The sequence below is a fragment of the Canis lupus genome, chromosome 8 (genome assembly GCF_011100685.1).
Source record: "Canis lupus familiaris isolate Mischka breed German Shepherd chromosome 8, alternate assembly UU_Cfam_GSD_1.0, whole genome shotgun sequence".
Taxonomy (NCBI): Eukaryota; Metazoa; Chordata; class Mammalia; order Carnivora; family Canidae; genus Canis; species Canis lupus.
In genome coordinates this window covers 9482912-9503731 of record NC_049229.1, presented here as the reverse complement: position 1 = coordinate 9503731, position 20820 = coordinate 9482912, and the positions used below count along the sequence as shown (strand labels likewise).

At 35.6% G+C, this 20820-nt stretch overlaps 1 long non-coding RNA gene across 3 annotated transcripts; it reads right to left on the bottom strand.

Moving 5' to 3' along the window:
* Positions 1-7: 7 nt before the first annotated feature.
* Positions 8-20412, bottom strand: LOC111096976. Of its 3 annotated transcripts, XR_005362828.1 has the most exons (6): positions 20274-20412; positions 16358-16452; positions 15719-15813; positions 2935-3031; positions 1102-1296; positions 8-654 (listed from the first exon to the last, which is right to left on the bottom strand). It is a non-coding gene; the product is annotated as an uncharacterized LOC111096976 (long non-coding RNA). The 3 variants fall into 3 exon arrangements; XR_005362827.1 differs by lacking the exon at positions 15719-15813; XR_005362829.1 differs by lacking the exon at positions 15719-15813 and having other exon boundaries at positions 20263-20391.
* Between the last annotated feature and the right edge of the window lie 408 nt (positions 20413-20820).

Genomic DNA, 20820 nt, shown 5'->3' with positions numbered 1-20820 from the left:
AGCCATTTGCTAAGGCAGTTTATTAAGCATATATTGATATTTTCCTTTTATTTTCTGCCCCATCGACAGAGGAACAAACATTATTATGAGGAAGAAAAGTAGAAAGTGGTGTGAAAACAGAATATGTCTTTTTAAAAAAATATTTCATGGTCTACGACATGTGGGAGATATCACATTAAACTACAAGGTTTTTGTTTATTTATTTACTGCATTGCTTCTTGGTGTGTTTAATTACACAAAATCTTGAGAAAGAGACTATAATGCACAATGTCTTCAAACCATTTGGCCACCTAAATCTTTCTTTCCCTGCAGCGCGGTGTACAGGTCTAGTATATTGCTGAATAACTTTTGAGAAGCAGTAGATTGTACACAGTCAGCAGCAGGGGTGAGGGCTTTACGGAATACAGGGAAAATATCCATGTTCATTCTAACCCAGTGGTGAAGTAACACATTCCTTTAAAAAAAATTAATGAAGCAAGTATTCTTCTCTTCGCAGCTGAAATGGTCATAAATATCAGAAGGTTGAAAGTCCTTTCATCTGTGTATAAGCTGCAAATGTCTTAAGTCTTTAGCAGGGTTATCAAGTGTTTAAATGACCCTGTTTTCCAGAACAAAACATTCTGGAGAAAATATTTCTTTCTGAGCCATTGGCTGCTGTAAAACAAGATAAACGGGTTTTATTAAAAGAGAAAAAAAAAGTAACTTTTATTTCCAGAAGTAAACATGTTATTAAAAAGGAAGTACATCTGCCATCAAAATGTCAATCTGATTGTATTCTGAACTTCAATTTTACAAATGTATTTTGTACATGCATTTCTGTTTACTGCCCATTAGTTTTTCTACCCTTCCCTGAGACACACTCATTATTAAAAATTAAAATCTTTATCTTGCATATCCAGTCATTCCCCAACACACACACAATTTTTTTTTCTTGAAAAATACATATGAGGTCATTCGTTACCATCAAATACTACCCTAATAAGAATGAGTTGTGTTCTAGCCTGGGCAAACAAGGAATTAAAAGTGATTATTTATTAATGATTGAATTCCTGAAAGGGAGAGTTCATGGGCACAAAGCCTCCCTTTCTTTGTTTAACTTACCTAAACTGGAGTTAAGACATCTGAAGTGTGACTTGATTGGAAAAACTTGAGGTCAACAATTGATTTGTTTTCATTTCTTGAACTTCTAGAGTCAGATGGACGTGAAATTCTGCAGGAAAGGCACACTTTTCAATCACTAGCACTTTACTCCTTATCCTCATCAAAACACAAAAAACTCTTCTCAGGGAAAGGATCCTGTTGGAAAGACAAATGTGATGGCATCTAAGGTCAAATTAGCTTTTATCTGCAAATGACATGTAACTCTGAGACATATCAGTGTAATTTTAGGAAGTAGGATAAGGAAACCTTACAGTTGCCAGGAATGATAAACAGACCACAACATAATGGCGTGCATGTTCACTTCCGGCTCTCTGGTACGAATATCAGACAATGATATGGGACAATGTGCAGTGTCACGTATGAGATGATTGTCAGGTGTCACATTTTGTCTTGGGGTGACCTTCAGTGTCTCCCCTCCTTAGCACCTGTCTCCCTTCAGATAGTCTCAGCTTCTAAGCCATTTAATACACCGAGATGTATTCAGCACACAGGAGAGGGCGGGATTGCAGATACACTTGGGGTGACACCTTTCCACTGTTTCTCAATCATACCACAAACACCCCCTAGACCTGATCTAGTGATGTAAATAAAGATGAAAATATGGTACACATTTATTTATCAATTTTTCTTGCTCGTGCTTTTTTTCTTTTTTCTTTTTTTTTGTGCTTTTTTTCTGAACTGTTTTCTCATTTTTCTAATTTGCTGTAGCAACTATTCAACTTATTTAATAGTCAAAATATAAAATGCTACCAGAAAGATAGAACACTGCAGAGATCCTTACTATCCAGATTGACTTCTCATCCCATCAATGATAGATTTTTCATGTCAGTTTTAAAAAGCAGTAATGCAAAAAGCAAAACGGCATGTAACAAATTGACACACTAAACAAGTCTCATACTACTAGGTGGTGACCTTATGAAATTGTTGGGAGTTATGCCATTTTTGGCCTAAAAAATTGGCTGTTTCATGTGCTTCCATGTAATAACAAAGCACACAGGACTTGTCTAAACGAGCTTGCTGTTGCTTTGCTAGACTCCAATAGTGAAGTTTCCACGTGTAAATAAAGAAATCCTCTAACTGCTGAAACTGTGTGATGCCAAACGACAGTAAGTAATGAGCGTAATAGTGGCAGCTACTACTTACTGATTGTCTACCATGTGCTAAGAATCTTATGTTGTTTATCATATTTAATCATTACAAACAAAACATTGGCATATCCATTTTACCAGAGAAGCTCAAGGAGGTTAAATATTTTGCCAAATTCACACAGCAAGATCATGGTGTTGGTGGCCTTAGTTTTGCATGACTCCAAAGTGTGCATGTTACATGCCTTCCCATAATTCTGTAGGTTCACTTTTGTTTAATTCATTTCTTTTTTTTTTTCTGAAAGACAAACTGTTTCACTATGTTTTCAAGGTGTCAGTTTGAAGTTAAAAATAACTACTTTCTCATCACTGCTATAAAAACAAAACAAAACCCTCACAAACTATAGTTGAAATACATGGGTTCAAAATAAAACAGTTGCAAAACAACTAACGTAACTAAAAAAAATAATAGAAAATAAGAACAGGTTAAATTTCTACTTGACTGGTTTCCTCTGGTTAAAGTGTCACTGCAATTCTTCAAATGCAATTCTTCTTTATTTTTAAAGTACCTTTTAGTACAGACTCTGATGAGCTTAATGGTTTTTAAAGAACAAAAACCACCTAAAGGTGTCAAAGGTATCCAGGCGAATGCACCTTTGAGGTTTGCTGTTTTCTTTAGGTTCAGTACCTTACAAAAGCAGCCAGGGGTGCTTCTGTGGGTTCTGCTGCCTGGCCCAAGTGTGATCTGTCAGAGAAAGTACATATCACAATTCCCGTGAAAGTACCTAAGGAAGGAAATACAGAGAATCTCAGTACACACTTTTTTTTTTCTTTTTCTTTTTCTTTTTTTTTTTTTAAGAGAGAGAGAGGGTGGGAGGAGCAGAGGGAGAGAGAGAGTGCCAAGCAGGCTCCACATTTAGCGCAAGCTGACTCAATCCTGCAACCCTGAGATCATGACCTGAGCCAAAATCAAGAGTCAGATGACACTGGCCCACCTAGGCACCCTGAGTCTCAGAACACATTTCAATCAAATGTACACACACTTAATTACTAACAAATTTACCCAGAAATCTTACTAAAATATTTTAGCCCATTGTTTGAGGAAGCATATATTCAAAATGCTTACCATCGCTCTTCCTCTATAATGTTCTGAGAGCTTAGCATGACATTTGTGTTTCTAGTGAAATGACAATAAGATTTAATTTAATTTAGATCTTTACCACCTGCGTGCTGCTTATCTTATTTAATGTCCTCATTCCCATATTTCATCAACACTAACATGCACTTTCTGCCCTCATTTTCGCATCTCTGAAATAAGGGTGTATCTCATAATTGATGACATCTTCTAATTATTGTTGGCCCAGGACACTGTTCTAATATAATTTTCATTGCTCATTCATGTATGAACATCTTAATTATTCTTGTTGATATAGCTGGACAATGGCAATTCCCTGACCTTTTAGTCAAGAAAAATTTTAAGGATCACTTGAAGGCATATAAATCCTAGACATTGTCTAAAAGCCTTCCTTTGACATGTTCTCATAAGATCAACAAATGCCAGCATCAAAGCTTATAACTTCAAAGACAGTCTCAGAAATAATAGTGGAGAACTCTTGTTGCCGCGGAGGACAATACTGTATGGAAAGAATGGATTTTGATAATTCTGAGTAGAAAATGACTTGTAAGAATTAGATTCTGAATGTGAAAGTGTTTTAGGAATGCTTTAGCTGATTTATTTTATGTTTTCCTTTTCAGAAGAGTGAAGTATAACTTAAAAACTCTCTAAAACTCAAAATAGCCTTTCCAATGTGTACAAAATAAAAATTCTAAGGGATAAGAAAGCACTGTGTCATAGTTTAATAGTTTTTTTTTTCTTTTTTAGTAATAGGTACAGTAATGGTATTTTTACAATCAGAATTGCCATAGATCAGTAATAATCTAGGCTAAAGATGATCCTGTCAGTTTTTCTTCTGGAGTATAATTCTAATCGGGCCGTTCTCCCCAATGCCACTGTTTGTTTGTTTTTTTTTTTTCTTAATTATGATCCTCATCATTTCATCCAAGATTGTTACAATAGTCTTTTATAATTTTCTCTGTCTTGGGTCTCTTCTCAGACCAATTCATCCTTCACAACACAGAGAGATCCTTGTGAAATGTAATTACATTCAGATCACTATTCAGCTCGAAACCCTTAATAGCTCCTACTTCCCAAAACATGGTTAATACATATACATACTCCCATGTCCTCTCTCTACATGCCCATGGCTAGTCAATTAAGATTCTTTTCCCCCCTTTAGTTTATATGCTCAGTGAGGGCAAGGTTTGTGCCTACTTTACCAACTACTAAATTCCAGATCCTTGCACACCACTGGCACATGTGGTCTCAATACATTTTTGATGAATACATGAACCAAATATGCTTCATAATCCATCTAAAATCAAATTCTAGGTCGTGACTATCTATCCCTTAGAGTTGGCACTTAAATTTAACTATCCCAAACCTACAAGACAGAGTCCTAAACTCTTTAAAATAGTAATCAAGGGCAGCTCTGGTGGCTCGGCAGTTTAGCGCCACCTTCAGCCCGGGGTGTGATCCTGGAGACTCAGGATTGAGTCCCACATTGGGCTCCCTGCATGGAGCCTGCTTCTCCCTCTGCCTGTGTCTCTGCCTGTGTGTGTGTGTGTGTGTGTGTGTGTGTGCGTGTGTGTTTCTCATGAACAAATTAAAAAAATAGTAATCAAAACCATTGAAAGTCTATTCCTCTGATCTTTTACAGTCTCATGCTTGTCTCTTTCTATCATGCAATCTTATACTCCAACCTCATCAGACCTCTTGACATTCTGTGAATAGTCTCACCAAAACTTATAATTTCTTCTCCTGTGTTCCTCTCATACTGCTAACCCAATATTATTACAGTGACTTAATTGTATATGTATCTGTTTGCCCTCTATAAGTGAGTTCTTAAAGAAATTATGCCGTAATCATTTTTTATGCCCTAAATACGTGGTGTCATTTTCATCAGAAAAATGTGCTGAAGTAAAATGCTTATGGGAAACTGTATTATTTTCTTTGGGCTGCCACAATAAATCACCACAAACTTGGTGGCTTAAAACAACAAAATTTATTGTTTCACATTTCTGGAGGCCAGAAATTTGAAGTCAAGGTGTTGGCAGGGGGACATCTGGGTGGCTCGGTAGTTAAGTGTCTGCCTTCGGCCCAGGTCGTGATCCTGGAGTCCTGGGATCGAGTCCCACATCGGGCTCCCTGCAGGGAGCCTGCTTCTCCCTCTGCCTATGACTCTGCCTCTCTCTCTGTGTGTCTCTCATGAATAAATAAATAAAATCTTTAAAAAAAGAAAAGGTGTTGGCAGGGCCATATTCTTTTCAAAATGTTTAGGGAGAATCCATTCATACCTCGTCCAGGGACTCATGGCTCCAGACACTTCTTGGCTTCCATCTTCACTTGGCTTTCTCCTCTTTTCTGTGTCTTTTCCCCATTAACATGATAAAGATGCTTTCCATTGGATTTAGGGCCCAACTGGATAATCTTGAGATTCTTAGCTTATTTACATTTGCTAAAACCTCTTTTGCAGGGGCTCCTGGGTGGCTTAGTCAGTTAAGCATCTGACTCTTGGTTTAGGGTCTGATCATGATCTCAAGGTCATGAGATAGAGAGCCCCAAGCTCCACACTCAGTAGGGAGTCTGCTTGAGATTCTCTTTCCCTCTCCCTCTGACTCTCTGCTCTTGTGCTCTTGTTCTTTCTCTCAAATAAATATATCTTTAAGAAAAACCAAAAACCTTTTTTCAGAATAAGATTACTTTCTCAGGTTCTGGGATATGGACATATCTCTTTGAGGGCTACCATTCAACCCACTAAATGACTTTAATGACTTTCTAGCATACATACTTTTCTTGCAAATATTTCTAAGTGTGGGAAATCAATAAAATGAAAAGGCAGATCTTCAAGGGACCACCTACAAACCGCTCCCCCACATTTCTAATAATACTAATATATACTCATTTTGCTTAAATCTCATATGTCATTTTGCATTGCTGCATTTTTACTGATGTTAGAATTATGACCATTCTGTGGCCTATCACTAAAATGCAAATAAGTTATTCTGTTACAGGTTATGGAATATAATCCCATTCTTCCACATTCAAAGTAAGCATGCATACATTTTATTCATATCCTTTCCAAAGACAAGCAAATTATACCAAAAGTTATAAAACTATATGTATAGTTTCCTGCTCTTTTTAGCCCAATGGACCATTGCCATCTCTTATTGGTGTCCCTTAACCTTGCCCACAAATTTCAAATAGTTTCTTTATTAAGTTTGCTTTAGTTTCTTCTTTTGAGAATGACATCTGTTGCCTTCTAGGATCCTAAAAAAAGTAACTGGTATTAATGACCCCAGGAAATAAACTTTTAAAATGGAATTTTGTAACTGATTTGCTAACACATTTATGAAGAAAGCAGATAACCTCCTTGCTATAGGGAAATATGGCAAGAATTCATGGATATAGTGCATCACTATTACTCCAATTATCACATATGGTGGTGTGGAACAGAGAGTAGGTAGGAGGCAGAATATTGGAAGACCAAGTGACTGGGACACGTGATCACTTTGGGCACAATGGCGAGCACATAATTGTGGCTTGAGCTGATTATTTCTGACTATTCTCTGCAGTGCATAAAGTGAAGACAAATTGAGGGACTTGAATGCCAAAGTCATTGCATAAAGGAAAATCACAAAGCCATTATGGTTAGTATAAAGGAACGTTTTATTCTTTATAGCTGCAGAATGGATATGGCTAAGGATCAAGCCTGCCGCCTGACTCAGGGTTGCAAGGCTGTGGTGCCAATTACATATGCAGCCCTGTCAGGCCTTTTAGGCCCATTTGATCTGGTGAGTAGGAAATAGCACGCACCCCACATGCTTTACTAAAATATATATGTGGTAAAAGAGAGGAGGTGAACCCCACAAAAGTGCTGTGTCCCTCACAAAAATGAAGTTTCTAGGCCTCTGTGTAGTCTGGAGTTTTTGTGACAATCTTCCTAAAATGAGAGGCACAAAGACGCACAATTTCATGTATCTCTGAATAACGAGGGCTACATGTGCTGCATTTGGACATATGGCTCCAATCTATTTACTGAGTAATCCATAAGAAAGTTTTGAGTGGTGTTAAGAGCATAAAAATATTCTGCAGCAGGGGCAGCAGGGGCAGCATAAACTACCTTGTCATCTAAGCCTGATCACCTAGCAGTCTGATTTGTATCCCAGAGATTTTGGCAGACAGAGAAGATCTGATAAACCCTGATGGGAAAGCCCTAGGATTTTACAGTAAGATCATGTCTTCTTCTACCATTAACCATTTTCCATTTGGAAGTCAACTGCTGGCCTGCTTTAGTGGAGACTAAAGATCTGACCACGAGCAATTGAGTGACTATGCAATCTGAACCGCCCATGTTAGCATCTACTGAATCATAAAATTGCACATCTGCAGTAGTATTTCATTGTCAGATGAAAATGGTCTGTATGAAACTGAGATTTAGCAAATCTGGAAGATTCTACAGAATGAATGAGTAGGTAGCTCAGAACCCCATGGATCTGCTTCTACTGCTTTGCCACTTCTTTCTTAACTTGTATCCCTGGGTTAGCCCTGTATGCTAATGCATGCCAGAAAGTAGACAGCCGCTCCATCATCGCTCCACCCAGAGGTGGGCCTGAAAGGCAGTAACTAAGGAGAATCCTCCAAAAGAAGAGAAAATCTAATTGTCTACTTGGTAGGGAAGGAGAGATGACCTGAGATGCACGTCTATGCTGATTTATAAGAGTAGCTAGCATGTTGGGCAGGGATCTGGGAAAACATCAGGAGGATAGTAACAAGGAAGAAGGGGGAGAGGCATCTGGAGGAGCTCTTAATAAACTGGTAAATAAGCTTTTAATAGTCAGTGAGTAAGATGACATAACCCATTGATATCAGTCAGTTTTCATTCCCAGCCCTTCTTAACACTTGCTAACTGAGCCCATGAAAAAGCACCAAGGAGGCAGCAATAGAGGTCTTGCTTGTACTCAACAGCATGAACTTTCCCCTCACTGATGCTAAACACTAGCTTTTCCATTCTTGATGGTCTCTCAACGCATCCCCGAACCTGTTCTTGTCCTTGGGAGAAAGGCCTACCACAGCAGATAAGAAAAGCTGAAGCATCAGAGAGACTAGTGTTGAAGGACAGATATTACCCACTTTAAATGTGCGTCCAGAATCTTATCTCCTTCCTCACCACTTCCTTAAAGTGATATTTTATAATATACAGACTACGGCTCTATGGGACTGGCTTTCTACTCATTTCATACCATACCGAAAAGATGAGAATTCATATCTTTTTGGAAGAAGGTATTTTAGAGGAGACTACTTTGTTGAATTGTCAGTTTTAAAATTTATTTGACTTGCTGCTGTAAATATCTGAAAAATTCAGCAAGTTCCAGAATACAGATATCTCTGATGACCTGGGTCCTTGAAGTGCTATAAATGTCCCTCTTAACATTCTAAAGCCTGTATGCTGACCCTGCATTTGTATAAATTGGAATGACTTTATTCATTTGGAACACTTTAGATTTGGAAGCACCATTCAGAAGTAATCTAGGTGATTGGTTTCATTTACAAATAGAGAACCTGGATATCAGTCAGAATACTGACTTTATGAAGATCACACAGAGCTCAGATTTAGCACCTAGACCCACTGTTCATCTCCAGGCCACTCTGGGTAATGAAGGCAGGGATGGTTGCTTGGTCTCTCCGGAGCATAATCCACTATATTCATGAACGAACCAACAAACTCAATGAGTCAACAACAAAAAATTAATAATAGAAAGGAAGAACCAGTCTTACTGGCAATGTGACCATCCAGTTTCACATGATCACTAAACACATTGGAGTATCTTTGTTCCTTCTCTTAGCATGTTAATGTCAGAGTCTGATGTGACACCTGCTAGCATCACTGCCCCTTCAGAATTCAGTTTATCTCGCATGTACAGAACTCTCTATGGGACGTACTAATAGACAGGCACAGTTCATTTGTTTACCAAGAATTAGAAAGTTAGAGTTTGACAGAAGGCGGGGTGGGAGATGTGATCATGCTTACTAGTCTGTTGAATTCAAAATATATTGTGATGTTAGCATTGTATAATGTTACCTTTGGTTCTCTTGTTAAAATCTGAAGTCTTATAAACCAACAGAAAAGGAAAATTTACTAATATATGTTACACATATATGTAAAATGTATTTTAATATAGCAGGAGAAATTTCAGGGCATTCTCCTGAGACATAATTTATTGGTCCCAAAACTTTTTAAGTTTCAATTTCCTTATTTAGATTTCCACAAGTTAGTCATCATTTAGAGTCTGCATTTTACTTTGTAAGAAGGGCCTGTGATCCTTTAAATTTAGGTTGTTTGAGCTGTGAAAATGCTTATAAAAATAAACATGTTTTGTTTAATCTGTTCTAGTTGTCGGAAAACTGCACCCTATTCATGCTTTTGTTTTGTTCATGGTCTTTGCCTTGCTTTATTTTTGTGACGGAGTAAAACCTATGATTTCTAGTCTAAATTTTTTATAGCAAACTTGTGATTATTTTAACTCATTTCCATTATAGTCTGCACCTATCTTATTTAGTTTATTTAGTTTGCAAAATATCTTTTTGGGATATTGAGGAGCCAAAAAAACAAAGATTAAGTAGGGAATTTAATTTTAGTTCTTGAATTTATTGGCAAAATATTATAGCTAGATTATTCTTTATCTTCCTTCATCCCAGTCAAATAATTAAAAAAATGTAAGTTACTAGTTATGGCCACTTGAGCAATATAAACTTAATTGTGTATACTTTTTTTAGTGGGGAGGAGGGGCAGAGAGAGAGAGGAGAGAATTTTTTTTCAGATTTTATTTATTTTATTTTATTTTTATTTTACTTTAAATATTTTATTTATTTATTCATGAGAGACAGAGAGAAAGAGAGAGAGAGGCAGAGACACAGGCAGAGGGAGAAGCAGGCTCCATGCCGGGAGCCCGATGTGGGACTCGATCCCAGGACTCCAGGATCAGCCCTGGGCCGAAGGCAGGTGCTAAACCTCTGAGCCACCCAGGGATCCCCTCATTTATTTATTTTAGAGAAACAGAGAGTGTGTGCGTGCATGTATGCATGTGCACACGAGTGGGGGAGGGGCAGTGGGAGAGGAAAAGAGAGAATCTCAAGCAAACTCCATACTGAGTGTGGAGCCTGATGTAGGGCTCAATTTCCAAACCTGAGATCATGACCTGAGCCGAAACCAAGAATTGGACACTTAACAGACTGAGCCACCCAGGTGTCCCTAATATTGTATACTTTTTAATGAATCTCTTTATCTGCCAGTCCTAGATTAAGGTAAATATATTAAATGAATTCCTTAAATCACATTTATTTTTATGTTTTTTTAAAATTTAGCTTCAATAATACAACCCTATTTCTAGAGAGAATGCCTTGGTACTGCTTGAAGCCAGATAACCTCATAAAATACAAATGGAAAAGTACACTGTTTTAGTCTGAAGATTTGCTTCTAAGGACTATATGTCCATTTAAATTAAAAACCTAAGACTATTAATGTTTCTGAAACTACCTGAGAATGATTCCTTCTGAAATCATATGGCTTCAAGTTTATCTTCTTTTCCAAATACACTAGACAATATTTAAAATAATTTATTTGAAATAATTGTTAAATTAGTAATTTCTTTTAATTGAGCTTTCTAATCAGCTATTAAAACATGCATAACAATGCAAATATGAGCATATGCAAATTGGGGAATTGTGACCATATAGAATAAGCCATTTAGTCCAATACTTGAGTAGTAATGCATGTGAGACTAGTACTGATTTTAACTTTTATTGATATCTGGCTCTTCAGTCTATGCATTTGTATTTTCAATGTTGACAAGTATAAACCACAGGTGCTATGCCTATGTACAGCTAATAAATATTTTTTTCATTACACTATTACTTTCATTAAAGGAGAAGATTTGTATCTGTTTACATAAACACATGTATATATGCTAGGACTTAAGGAAAGTGATTTTAAACCAACTAAAATACACAGACCAAAAAATCCTTTAATAACAAGGTCTAAGGTGAAAGGGACATATTCATAGAAAAGTATTCCACTTATTATCAATTGCACCATTGCTCATTGAACTTTTTTATGAAAAAATACAGTTATGAATAAAAACAATAATGTTAGTTTTGCCTTTAATTATCTTTACAGCTTGGAGGCTCAACTATATGGTAGAGACTATGTCAAGATCATCTCTAGAGACAGGTTTCTCCTGCTCATGGATAAAAATAAGAAGTAAGAGGAAAGTTGTCAAATTACACCAGAAATCAGAAGATGTACATAATTAATATGGCATTATTTACTCTTAATCATAAAATTTTAGGCTTTTAAAAAATCCTGTTGTAGAAGTCTAACTAAAAAAGTGGATAGAGGGGAAGTAGGGGGCTGGGCAAAATAGAAAAAAGGGACTGAGAGGTACAGATTTTCAGTTATAAAATGAATAAGTCAGATGAAAGATGAAAAAAATGAAAAATACAGCATAGGGAGCATATTCAACAATACTGTAATAATGTATGGTGACACATGGTGACTATATCATAGTAAACATTGAGAAATGTACAGAACTGTCAAATCAGTATATTATGCAGCTGAAAACATAACATTGCATGTCAATTATACTTCAATTTTTAAAAAGTAGAACCTATTTCAAATCTAGAACTTCTGAGAGTTGAGGTTTGCCAGTTGACTCTAGAGATTTACAAAAGACAAGCTTTGGTGAAAAATATGCATCCTCAGCATCTCAAAGCACATATTTGGGAATTGTGCTAATTTCTTTGCTGATCTCTGGTATATTGCTTTACCCCATTCTTGAGCATTTTCTGCCTATTTTGCTCTACAATCTCTTTTTTCTCTTTCTTAAGGCATGGAAAGGTCTCCCTCATTCTGGAAATATCTTTCCTCAAACCGTCTTCTCCTCTAGCATTTCTGCTCTTTTCATTTCTTTCACCAACCAGCCTCTTTGACAGTATAGTCTATATTAAGTTCATTTCCTCATCATTTATTTTCTCCTAGTCCTTTTACAATCTTGGTTCCGCTTCTAGTGCTTTACCAAAAACTACTCTCACTAAGGTCACGGAGAGGATTCTTCAGGGGGTTCAAAGGGCTATTGAAACCTCAGGTTGGACGGTAATTGAATCCAGGCCTCCAGTACTTATCTGGCAGGGGAGATATCATGGTCTCCCGTGATCCTGAATCTAGGCCTCCAAATGGGACAATTAAGAGAAAAATTGTGGCACGTCTAGATATCATGATGTCTATACTCTCAAGAGTGAAGAGGAACTTTTTTTTTCTTATTTATTCATGAGAGACACACACAGAGAGGCAGAAACACATGCAGAGAGAGAAGCGGGCTCCCTGCAGGGAACCTGATATGGGACTCAATCCCAGGACCCTGGGATCATGACCTGAGCCAAAAGCAAATACTCAACCACTGAGCCACCCAGGTGCCCCCTAAAGAGGAACTTTTTAACACTTGGAGATATGTGCCCTCTGATTCAAAGAGAAGTTAAGCTCAAGTTAAGGTAGCAAAGAGACATTCTGAGATAATCAATACATTTGAAAAGAGAAATTTCATATATTTTTAAGGAAAAAAGGTCCCCTCAAAATGTACTTAATTCAGTTGAAAAATTAAGCAAAATTAGTAGCTCGAGAATAGGGAACTTGTAAGAATTTATATGCTCTGACAAGTAATGAAACTAGGCAAAAATAGAACTAAGTTATTATGAATAACTCAAAATTTCATTACAAAACTAATATCAAAAATGAGTATTGTAAAAAAAAAGCTATGTAATATAAAGATCATATTTTAATAAAATGATCTCAGTCAAAAAGTAATAGATTAGACTAACAAGGAGCCTAATATGGATAGGGAACCCAAAAGGAGAGACGTTTGTAAAATTCAAGCTGACTAAAGAGATATATAGATAATGCATAACTAAAAATGTGTAAGAGCTTAAACTTTCTCAATAAAAAAATATTTTTTTGGAACTTCATGGTTTATTTGTATTGGTGTTATAAAAAAGATTTTCATATGGAATAAAGAATTAAAATAAATGCCATTATATATTTTTTTCTTATTACTTCCTCTGTAAACATAATTTATATATTCTGGTATTTGGGCCAAGATGGTTTTAATTAATAGATATGCAATAATAGATAACTACCCCTTATAGAAACTGAGAGCTTAGTCTTTAAAGGGGCAGAAAAATATATCAGAAAACACAAACTTTTTAAAAAGCAGCTTTTATAGAATTCAAGGCAAAAGAGAGAAAACAATGAAAAATATACAACCCACAATGAGATGTTAGTTATGGACCTTTAAGTACAGAAAGTGTAAAAATATCTAAAGAAAATTTTTCAGGGATACAAAGATTCATTGGAAAAATGCAGTAGAAGAAGGAGACCACACCACTCCATCAGTCTGCAACAAATTAAGGCAAAATATGAATAAGGTACAGATGTGAATAGTATAATTAGAAAGTTTGATTTGAGAAATTATAAATATGTCACTTTTTTGTCCTATAATTGAGAAGCCCACTTTTCAGAATCCATGGAACATTCACATTATTTATCTTTTAATAAGCCATAAAACACTCAATATAGTTCACATATTATGACCACACTGCAATAACTATAAACATTAATGTTTTAAAGTTTAACCATAGGCAACTTGGAAAAAAATTTGCTCTAGTAGTTAAATTACAAAGTATTTAAAATAGAAATTCACAGTAGAGGAAGGGCTTATTTTTCATTCATTTTAGAATTGAAATAAAATTTGTAAGCATAAGATTTTTATATATTTTTAAAAGATTTTACTTATTTATTTGAGAGAGAGAGAGAGAGAGAGAGAGAGCACAAGTAGGGGGAGGGGCAGAAGGAGAGGGAGGAGCAGACTCCCCCAACAGGATCTCGATTTCAGGACCCTGAGATCATGACCTGAGCCAAAAGCAGATGCTTAACTGACTGAACCACCCAGGTGCCTTGAGATTTTTATAGTTGTTAAAGAGGTATTGCTTTAAGATTTTGAGAAACATTTAGAATATAATTAAAATATATTATGTACGAAAACTCATGGGTACGAAATCAAACTTAAAGCAATGCTTAAATGTATCTATTATTAACCAAAATGAATTAAAGTCTAAGAAGGTAGAAAGAGAGCACAACCATCTAAGGAAATTAGAAAAAAACAATTAATAAATTCATTTATGGATATCAATTCAAAAGTCCTAAATAGAATAAAATGTTCAATGAACTTGAAAATATCCTTCAAAGTGATTGATGAAGGAAAAGGTAGATTAGTGAGAGGAAAAACTGCTAATTTGTATTAGTAAACCAAAAAAAAAGTTTCATATCCAGAACAATGTTGAAAAAAATTTTACTGAACTGGAAAGGTAAATTAACAAGGTGATCATGAATTCTTATTTCCAACCAACTGCTGGTCTTACATTTAATGGAGCATTTATATTAAAATTAAATTTAGGAATGACATAGCCTGCATCACCATCTCTGTTTATTTATTTTTTTCCTGGAATTCAAGGTAATGCTATGAAACAAACCAAAAAAGAAAAGAAAAGAAAAGAAAAGAAAAGAAAGAATGAAAGAAAAGAAGAAAAAAAGAAAGAAAAGAAGAAAAAGAGAGAAAGTAAAGAGAGAAGAGAGAGAGAGAGAGAGAAGAACTAAAAGAAAGAAGAAAGAAAGAAAGAGAAAAAGAAAGAAAGAAGAGGAATGAAGTGAAGGAAGGAAGGCTACTTAAGTGAAGGACTTCAGTCCTGGAGGAGTAATTGGGAGAAGAAAGGGCCTTTAGGACAGCCTTCGCTTCTCCGATGTTCGGCAGGGGGAGGACGTGATGAGAAAGAGAAAATGAAGGGTATAAATATTTGAAAAGACAAAAATGTACTCGGAGGTAAAGGGATTATCCTATCAGTGCCCCAAGGAAATGTCAGCTATTAACAAAAAACAAAAAGCATGGAATTCTTATGAAAACAAAAGCAAAATAGAAATAGAAAATATTACCAAAGAAAAAGAGATTTTAAATGAATGGGCATGTATTTCCTACTGTGCTTTTTGGTAAGATTCAATATTGTCAATATATCAATTTTCCCCCAGTTAATTTATATGCTAAATTTAGTTTGAATAAAAATCTTAACAGAATTTGTATATAATCTTGAAGTACTTCTATGATGCTTCTGGAAGAACACCTAAGCAAATATTGCAAGAAAAAATATAAATAAAGAAGAGTAATGAGAAGGAAATCACCTCACTAATATCAAAACATATTCGTAAAGTTACAGTAATTGAAACATGAACATATACAAATAGTAAATTAAAAACCTTGCAACAGATGTTTGTAGTTTTAATCATATATGAATCATCAGAAAAGACGGTGCTTCATCTCTAGGAACTTGCAATGAGGTGAACAGTTGTGTCTGAAAAATTAGCCAAATTCAAATAAGGATCATCTAAATGAATGCACTTACCAAAATAATCATGTTTGCAAGTGAAGGAATGAAGTCACTCAATGAGACAGAATGAAGAATGAATGAAGTGTAAGGAGAAAAATTCAAAACATAATATATATATATAAAGAACTCACAAAGTAATCCTCTACTTCTTCTATAGATAATGAGTAAAAGAAACTGGCCAAATAAGAGCTATTGGTAAAACATTTAAAGTAGTAAAATGTCTTTTAAATTTTTATTTTCCAAATATTTGTGTTTTAAGAGCAAGTAGAAATGATGAGAGCATCTTTTAAATTATTGGATCATTTATAAACAAATGTCTCTTTTTTTTATTGTGTAGCTTTATTCCAGATAACAACTTCTAAAACAGTTGCAGAATCTGTGTTCTCAGATTCTGTTATAGTCTTTGGTGAGCATTCAAAGTGGAAACAAAGCTGACCTTGGAGTGTAGTAATTTATCATTAAGGGCTCTCTATAAAATAAACTTTAGAAGTTAGAAATGAAGACTTACCATCCAAATATTTGTCACAAGATAAGTTTTCTGCTTAAGGACTTCATAGGAAAGCATTGACCTTGCTCTGGCAGTTTTTAGATGGTGTTTCATTTCTAGACAGAATAAATGAAATATGAGCTTGTCATATCAGTTTATTTTGCAACCTTAAACACTGCAAGTAGAGCATGACTTAAAAAAATGTCTTTTTTACAAGATTAAAACATAATCATGAGAGTTGTGCCTCCTCCCTATCATTTCAGAGGCTGTCCCCGTCAGAAAAAAATATTCTAATTGAAACTCTCATCCACGAAATATTTTTTTCTCGTTGTTTTTCTTTGCCTGAGACAACAATCTTTCAAGTCAGTACTTTGACTCACCTCCTGAGTCGCCTTTTAAAGACTTCCCTAGAGGCAGGATAGGGAAGTGGACAGAGGCCTGGCTGGAGGAAAAAGAAACTGATTTTCATAATAGCTTTGTACTCATTTACTTTCTCTGGAAGGGGAAGACTTTACTAAACCCAGAGATTGGTATACTGCATAGTAGTCAGCATATGTAAATTACTGAAGAAACAAATGAAGATATTGTGATGTTCTGGTTACCTTTTGCTGCGTAATGAGCTACTCCAAAATTTGATAATTAAGAAAAAACAATTCATTGCTATTTTGTTTCATGATTCTGCGGGTCAGGATTTTGGGCAAGTGCAAAGTAGATGGCTTTCTTATCCTCTGTCTTGGATGACTTTGAGACTCTAATTGTTGGGGACTGGAATATCTAAAGACAAGCCCAGAAATTCTCTTTCTCTCTCTGTCATCTTTCATTTCTCAACTCAATCTGGAATAGCATCACTTCCACCATACTTTATTGGCAAAAGCAATGAGAGAATTGTCAAAGAATTTGTGTCTTGCTTAAATCTGCCACAGTGAGTTAATCAACTTGTATCCTCTGGAGTCCTCTTTCCTTTTATTTTCTTTCTTCCATGGTCAAATAACTTGATTCCATGACCACCATAAGTTGATTTCCAAAAGTTTTCCTAAGTCATTTTTTTTAAAAATGTGATTTCTTTGCATTTTCTGTCATTCTTCCTCTATTCTTTCTACCTAGTACTATAATGAGGCTAAAAGAGGTAATGATTGCCCTAGTCATGCCTTCAAATTGCAGTCTAAAAATTATTTGGAAATAAAAACAGTGGCCAAGAAAGAGAATATTTCCATCTCATATTTTGCTTTAAAAAGGCTCATGGTGAGAAACTTGTGGCTATCTCTCATCATTGTTCTGTTATACAAGATTAGCAATCTGAGAAATAAATTTACAGAATGCTACAACAAGGATCAAACAAAGGAGATGTTTGAAAAGTCCTTTATTTCTCCCCTCTAATGCTATATATTCTTGAAGATTAGCTTCAAACGTTGTATTTTATAAGGTATAGTTAAGGTTCTTAATTGCAAACAGGACATTCATTTCAGCTACTTACAGAAAAGAAAAAGTGAAGGACGGAGAAATAAAGAAATTACACAGGCTTCTATAAACAATGAATAAGAATGCAACTGAGAACTGGCATGACAAGAAATCTGTCACCAATATCTCAAGAAAGATAGCACTACCTACAGTAGGAAAAAAAATCACCATACAGAGACTTTTAACACATAGTCCACTTCATTGTCTTCTGTGAATGTTTCTGATTAATGAACCATGGCCATGTGTCCCACCCTAGCTGCTATACTCTCTTGGACATGTAGGATTTAAAAAGAAAAAAATAAAAGGGATCAAACTGGAGAAGGGAGAACTTAGAATGTGGCAATATATCAAAATGCAAATTAGATGTTTACAATTTATTTGATAGGCAGATATAAATGAGAAATATCTCAGACCATCTTTCAGTTGACAATCATAAATTCATCAATTTCTCTGCCACATAAAACTTGCAAACAACACAGCAACAATATTTTCCAGCCTAATATTCTGTAAATATCCATTATACTTCAAAGGCTTTTACTTTTTTCATGAAGAGAAAACCCAGCTTCTCTTCAGTTATTTAACCCAGCGCTAAGTATGAGATCTAGGTGATGTCTTTTTTTCCTCTGATATATTCACAATTCCTTCTCGGTATTTTCTAATCTAGGGGCTAAAATACAATAATATTGGAAAAGGTGAGACATTGGAAAGTGTTGTTGTATGTTAATAACAGGAAGATTTATTATAGAAATATATTCATGACCATCAAGAAATAAAATGTGTCTACAGGTATCTTTCTTTTTTGAAACTAATCATAAAGCTGAATTTGATACTTACAACTTTGTGCTTTCACTATACATTCCAAGTTTCCTTTGCCCTCAACCAAAATCTTAGTTGGTTATGGTTCTTGTTACCCAAATCTTTGGTTTTAAGGGAGCTGAACCTTTTATAGACCTGCTTGTGTGAAGTTATTATAATTTTTTTATTTAAATTTTTTATTTAAATTTTTATTTAAAATATGTCATTAACTTTACTCTGGACAAGGCTTTATGAAGCCTCCTTAGGCTTCTCCAGATTCGGATATAGTTTTCCCTGCCCTCAGTGAATAAGCTACCTGCCTTCATTCCAATTATAAGGATCAATTACCCAAGCCAACATGGTATATTCTCTTTGCTTTATTGACACAAAAAATTAAAAAGTACTCACATCAACTTCCAATTTAATAAAACCACATTTTTGTGACCTCGTAAAAGTATTTATCCATTGGACTGAAGACCTTGAAACAGCAGAATCCTCCATTGGAAGGACAAGAAGTAAACCTTTTATAAAGTGCATGGTCAGGTATAATGGTGAAATCTATCACTCCCAATTCTACCCCATTCTTCCTAAACCCATGTATCCTGGCTATAGGAGAAATAGAACCATTTTTTGGTTGCTGATTCAAAGCTTACAACATCCTATAAGACAGCACTTCAATCTACCAAGATGTGGACACCCAACTAAAACTATAAATAAATCTTCAGTAGGCTAGTCAACCTTTCTAAGTCCCATAGATTGTAAGTAATAAGGTACACGATAACAGGAGGGCAGTCCTTAAATAGGTTGTCTTGTTGGAGGTAACCTAGTATGGATTAAAACCTAAGTGTGAAATACTGTGAGAGTGAACAAGGGCATTCACAGAAAAAATGTTGCTGGCAGAAACATGGTGGGAAGGGAAGGGAAGGCAGATCCAGTGAAGAATAAGTCTCTATTTCAGAAAGGATAAATTACTTCCTACACAATTAAACTAGTCTGGGTGGCTATCCTCCCTATCCAATTATATAATTTATCAGGGGCTTATGCTGATTGTTTTGGAAAGTTGGGTACATAGAAGTGGCATTAGCCAGGTCAGCCTTGCTAAAAAGACTATCTCATTGAGACTGCATAGCCTCCATAACTTTCAGCCTTGGTTTTGAGGGAAATGGCTGATTGACTCAAAGCAGATCAGTTTGACCACTTGATTATGGAAAACCTCTTTCTCAGCCAAAGTATCTTAATGAGTATTCAAATGAGACAGAGTTCTTTTTCCCCTCCCACATTCTGTCCATCCATATACCTATTCCCCAAGCTTCTTTGCCATATATTTTCCAATATTGTTCCTTGTAAGTCCCTTAAAATATAGATATCTAGCCATGAATCAATATACATCCATAACTCAGGACATCACTTCTTTCAGGAAAAGTGGGTCATGAGATTCACCATTTGAAATTTTGTCCATTTTGAATATCTCCCCTCTCTCTTGTTCTTCAGGTCACCCTTGAGTAGTTACAGAGTACATTCCTGCCTGATGCCAATACTCACTACAAAGTCAAAGATACTGGATCCAATTTTTACCCTGCTCAGTGAACCGACAAAAGGGAATTCCTTATGGAGGCCATAGTTGTAGATTGAGAGACAAAACACTGCGTAGCAGGAGTAAACACCACATGTACCTGAAACTTACTTTTGCCTGTAGGGCCTGTTAAACCCATTGAAGTATCTATCACTTCCATTTGAGGCAAGGATGGCTACTCTGTAGGCCCGATTGTGGTTTTAGATGACACCCATGGGCATCTTGGTTGGAATGGTCTAGAGGCAACTACAGGAAGTGGCAGTTATAGAACAGCAGATACAAAGTCAGATTGTCTTACAATAAACTACTGTAATTGTTCAAGAATTATCTATAGAGACTAGAGGAGGGTTGTATAGGGATGTAATAGAAATCACTGATCCAGAATTTTTCCAGTCTTTGATAGAAGTACTAACTTCTGAGATTCTTCAAAAAAAATGCAAAATTGCTTTTGTTTTATAATTTTTAAGGGGAGTAAGATGTCCCATGACTTTCATTTGGCTGTTTCTACCCCAATAGCCCTTACCCCAATAGGTTAAGTAGCTAGTAGACAGATTCCACTAGTTGTTGAGGATATATATTCTAACAAGAAATTAAGGAATTGAGAGAATACCCACAGGATGTGTTCACAGACCCCGATCCCATGATGTTATGAATTCAA